The sequence below is a fragment of the Condylura cristata genome, unplaced genomic scaffold, assembly GCF_000260355.1.
Source record: "Condylura cristata isolate star-nosed mole 26May11 unplaced genomic scaffold, ConCri1.0 scaffold00035, whole genome shotgun sequence".
Lineage (NCBI taxonomy): Eukaryota > Metazoa > Chordata > Mammalia > Eulipotyphla > Talpidae > Condylura > Condylura cristata.
Window position 1 is genome coordinate 11932665 of NW_004567136.1, and position 5488 is coordinate 11938152.

A 5488-nucleotide genomic window follows, 5' to 3' on the forward strand; every position below is an offset into this window, starting at 1 on the left:
GCTTCAGCCTGAGCCAGAACTAAAGTCTGCGGTGCAGAACTTCGCGACTGCAGCGTGCGGGTCGCAGCTCAGCCCCGACAGATGCTCCCGACTTGCGCTGGGCTCGGCAAAGGTTTGACACAGATGGAGTTAAAAATGGGAAGCAGCGGCACAGAAGCGAGGGGCGGCTGGCAGGGCACCCACGTCTGCGAGGGGCCAGACAGAGGCTCCAGCCTCCCAGGTGGCGTGGGGCTGTTCACCTGCGGCCAGCCGGGGGAGGAGTGGACGGCGGGAGGCTCCCCCCAGCGTGAATGGAGCGCCCAGCGGCGGGCAGGCCGCACCTGCTTCCCGAGCGAGGTCAGGCAGGGACACGGGCACCAGGTAACGGAGCAGCTGCCGCAGCCGCTGGCTGAGTCCTGTAGCAGCAAACCAGTCCTGATCCTGTCTATCGCCTCGGTTGCCCCGGCCCATTTAGAGGCGGTCACGGCGGGCTTACGGGCTCCACCCTTCCTTGGCAAAGCAGCTGTGTGTCCAACACAAGCTAATTAATTTTGCCTTCCCGAATGACGGTAGCTGCGTGCATCCGGGACACCGTATCGACCATGCACCTTTAATATCCCAGTCTTGAGATTTTAATTAGAAGGCAGAGGGATCTCAAAGAAGGCGGTAATTCTTTTTTCAAATTGGTTACCCCAAGACGATTAAGCGCTGCATTTCGTGAACATGGGCAGCAATAAAGGAGCATCGCCCAAATCACGTCCACAGCACAGCTGTTCTTCTGGGTTCCGGGACTCGGGACGCGGCACAGGTGGTTGCGAGAGGCCTCGGTGGCTCTCTGCGAGGTCGGCAGCACAGCTGGGCTCCCGGGCCTGTCACCCACCTCAGCAGTCTCGGCTCCAGCCGGGGGCACTGTACCGTCTGGCTCTGGCCTCTGGGCACCTCTTGGCATGAGGCTCATCTTGTGATAATGGAGAGCTGGGGCTTGCTCAGAATTTGGGGCTGCACCGGGGTTGGTCAAGCCCTTGGGACAACCCTGGCCTCCTTGCTTCCCTGCCCAGCGCTCTCACTTAAGGGACCCGGGCTGACCTCAAGCCTGGCCAGACCACTAGATAAATCCCAGGGACCCCGAGTCCACAGAGGAGCGTCCTGCCTGGGCGGGGCCCGTCCAGCCTTCAGTTGGGGTCTGAACTCCATCCCACACGCACACTCCTGCCGCTCACAACCTCACGCTGGGGCTTCCCCAGGCTGCCCCCCACATCTCCTGGCTGGTAGCCTCTTCTTGCACTCTCAGCTTCCTGGGCACCTCCTGTGGGAAGCCTCCGTCTCGGCCTGCCAGCGGCCCACTGTGACTCCTCTTGCTTGTGTTCTGTTTGCTTCTGTTTTCCTCCCCTACAGTTCTGAATTCCGTGTGCAAGGGTCTCAGTTCCTGCTCTGTAGAATGCCAGGCCCTAACACAGCGCATGCTCAAAGCCAACGGTGCACAAATCTATTTAAGAAGTGACGAATGAAAACAATCCATCAGAGGCCAGGGCTCCCTTGGGGGCACTGGTCAGCTTGGTGAATGAGCCCCATCCCACTCTTCTCCCCTCTAGGCAGCCCCCAGGCCCACAGAGGGGAGAGGCGGGCTAAGGGCAGGTAGCGGGTGGCCAATTAGCCACCCAGCGCCACCCCTGCACGGGGCAGTGCTGGAGTGTGTAGTTTGTCCAGGTTCACGGGGGACCCGGTTACGGCCGTGAGAGAGGAAACATGTATGCTGGCTGTGCGAGGGGCTCCTTTGGTGTGGTGGTGTGTGGGGCGGGGCTCGGGGAGTCAGTGGCTGCAGGAGCCTCACCCGCAGGGCCCCAGTGAGCCACCCTGCCTGGGCGCAAGCCTTCTGGCCGGGTTCTGGAGTTTAGAGTGATGCCACTTCAAAAGGGGGAAAGACATTATTTCCGGCCTCATTCACAATTCAAGGAGTCCAATTTCAATTCACAATCAGAGGCCATTTTCCACCAGGTTGGCAAAGATAATAAATGTTGATAATCGGCTATGTTGGCAAGGTTATGGGAAAACAGACAGTTTCAGTAATCATAGGTGGGAGCATAAATTGGTACCCACCTCTGGGGAAGGCAGCTTGGCGATAGCTATACCAATTAGCCACCCAGCGCCACCCCCGCAGGGGGCAGTGCCGGAGTGTGTAGTTTGTCCAGGATCACGGGGGACCCGGTTACGGCCGCGAGAGAGGCAGCACCGGCCCTGCCCACCCCGGGCTTCTCGACATCCATCCCTGAAGGCCGGGGTGGGGGTGGGGCGCCGGGGTGGGGGTGGGGTGCGTGGGGCGCAGGAGCAGGGCCGTGGGGGCCCAGACCTCGTCTCTAGAATCGCCGCCCCACTCTGCGTAAAGGGAGATCTTTCAGGAAGGCCACGTGTAGAGCCCAGTTTCGTGGGCTGCCCCTGGAGGAGGGCTTCCAGTCCTTGGGAGCTCTCTGGATTTTCCTGTGCCCTGTGGGGCACCACTCTTCTAAACATATAGAGACCATCCATTAAACCACCAGGTGCCTGGCCCTCCCAGGGGGCGCAGCGGGTTCTAAAGCCGCTTCCGCATGAGTTCGATCCCCACATGCCCCGGAGGTGACCACATGGCGCGGCAGACCTCTCCTGACCCGCCCGCTGCTCCCCTCAGCAGTGTACTTCGTCGATCTGCCTGTTCTGCTCCACGCTCTGTCTCTGGGGAAGCCTCTCGCCGCACCTGAGCCTCTGGCCTGTACCCCAGCTCTGTATGAATAAATAAATAAATCTTTAAAACAAAAAAAAACCCACCAGGTGCCAGGAGCTGCTGGCGCCCTAACCTCACAGACCCCTCCTCTTCTGGTCCAGGGAAGACCACCTTGGAGTAGACTTCACCCTGGGCACCCGGGGGACTGGGCCTCAGTTCTGGGACTGGCCCCAGGGGTCACTTGTAGGATTTCCATGGGCGTGTCTGGGGGGATCCGCCACCTGTGCCAGCCTCCCCCTGACTCTCTGCTCCATGCTCTCCTCTCAGCCCCAGCCTGCCCTCCGGCCCTTCTTTGCCAGTCTGCCGCTCGAGCTCTCACGGGGTGCCCACTGGGTCAGTGCCATCCTCAGACAGGCTTAGCACTCCCGGTGCCTAATCGAGCCCCAATCAAAGGCTGCCTGTGTACCAGGCCTCCGGCGGCAGCTGACGGGCCAGCTCTCCTGCCGCGGGGCTGCCTCCCTGGGGGTCACCGCCTTGCCCATTGTGGAGGCTGAATGGGAGCCACTCTCCACCAGCTGCTGACTGCCCCCGCTTCCTGCAGCCACTGAGGGTGGGCGGTTGGCCCTCCGCTCGGGTGCAGCCCCCCTCCCAACAGCCAGCCAGGGCAGGAGCCGCTCTGCAGCCTGGCACAACCCCTGGAAGGGCTGCTTGGGCTGGGGTAGGAGGCGGGGAGAGGCAAGGGCTGGTCTCCTGCTCATCTCTGCCCCACGCTGCCCTCCAGCCCAGTCTAGCCGGCACCTGCGTCCGAGGGGCAAGAATCTCAAGAAGTCTTGTGGGCAGAGAGCCCCGGCAGGATGTGCTGAATCAGTGTGACTTTGGGGGGACCCGTCTGGCATCCCCTCAGTACCTCAGAACGGGACTTCTTTTGGAGATGAGGGTCTTTTCAGAGGTCAGCAAGTTACATGAAGCCGACAGGTGGCCCTCACGCACCATGACCGTGCGCACAGGAAGGCGGCCAAAGGCCCAGAAGCGAGCAGAGCTAGAAGCCGGTGCCAGGGCGGGGCGCCTCTCCCGCGGGGCGCCCTGAGTGGGGGGCAGGCATCGCTGGGAAACAGTGTCTTACTTTCCAGTATATCCAGCAGTGGGCTCACTGGATCACCTGAGTTTCTATTTTTAATTTTTTTATGGATCTCCATGCTGCTTCCGTAATGACGGCGCCCAATTTTAAAGTCAGGGAACAGATGACCCCACAGACTATAGCCCATGTTGGATGTGGAGATGTGACCCCAGCAGAGTCCTTCATCATTGTGAACCTCCATGTCCTGATCTCCTCTGTCCACCTGCCAGGGCCACGGCACAAGCCCGGTCCCTTCTCCGCGGTGGGTGGCAGCTGCCAAGATGACAGTGTCTTAGGATGGCCGGCGGCCTGTCTCTCCTGGGTCCTGTTCTCTGCAGGTGGTGTTCCGCCGGGCAGAGACAGAGCAGAGCTCAGGGAGACGGGCCCTGGCTCAGGGCTGGCATTCAAGCCAGTGAGCGGCCGTGTGCCTGCCCCCACAGCCCGCATGTCCGGGGCCAGGACGCTCCAGACGGGGCACCCCCTTCGCCTCCATGTCACCCATGGGCCCCTCTTCCTCCCGCAGTGGCAACCGCAACCTCTTGGCCACCAAGGCGGGGGAGCCCTTGCTCCCAGCACAGACACCACCATCCAGACGCCCCGCAGGGGCAGAGGGCGGCTGCCGATGGACGTCCGGCGCCACGCCCGGCGCCCGCCCTCCCCCGGCCTCCCCAGCTACGGCGCGCCCTCGTCCCCCTCTCTGGCAGCACTTCCTCCTGGGAGGTCTGCAGGGAAGATGTTACCATCTCGGGACTAACCGCCTGTTTGTTTAAAGCGCTTGCTACCGGCGCCTAATGCTATTTTGACAGATGAAAGTGAGTCAATTATAGCTGGAAATAGCACTGTCGGCTTGCGTTTCCGCCAGGGTTGCCCACTCCCCATCCGAGGGACTCTCTACCACGGAGTCTCGCCTCCTCTGATCTCGCGGACCCCCAAGCCATGGCAAGACTTTATTCCTTCCAGAAAGAATCACTTAAGGCACGGACCCTGGAGCGCGAGGCATGGGTGGTGGACCCCCACTCTGACCCGGGTGGCGGGCGGGGATGCACGGGAGCCCGGCACTCGCCCGCAGGACCTGGGCTGGCTCGTGAGTCTGGTGCATGCAGCAGCACTAACGATCTCTCTAGTCTTTCTTGGGGAGCACAGGCTTAGGTGTTGACACCCCAGTGGGACCAGTGCTGGCCACAGGTGTGGGTGCCTTAGAAGTCACCTTTAGGAGCACAGAGGTCACATGTGTTATGCTAAGGCCCCACTGAGGGGCTGGCGCAGGGCCGGCACCACCCCCGAGTGCTAATCCTTACGGTCATCCAGGATTGTCCTCTTCTCTGTCCCTGGAGGGGACAGAACCCACCAGCAAATCCTGTTGCCCTTAGTCCACACTTTACAGCAAGTCAGACTGAACACGGCCCTAGTCTGAGCACCTCAAACCTCCCCCCGAGTGGCCCCCTCCCCCACGACGGCGACAGCCAGTCAGGGATACTCCTGCTCGCACCTGCTCCCTGGCAGCGAACTCTCCCTGCCACTCCGGCACAGTTCAGGCGGGCGCCACCGCCTGGCGAGGACCGGCCTGCCAAGGAAACCCGCCTGTCCACCTCGCCTTCCTCCAGACGAGGGGCTCAGGAAGGATTTGCCGAGTTCGGTCAAGGAGGGAGACGTGCGGCTGCGCTAGACCAGCGGCCTGCGGGGGTCGCCGCGGCCAG

At 61.8% G+C, this 5488-nt stretch overlaps 1 protein-coding gene across 1 annotated transcript in view; it reads right to left on the minus strand.

The window, feature by feature from the left end:
* Positions 1-5488, minus strand: part of ST8SIA2 (ST8 alpha-N-acetyl-neuraminide alpha-2,8-sialyltransferase 2) — a 67157-nt gene that overhangs the window by 2100 nt on the left and 59569 nt on the right. The gene's annotated exons all lie outside the window — the stretch shown is intronic.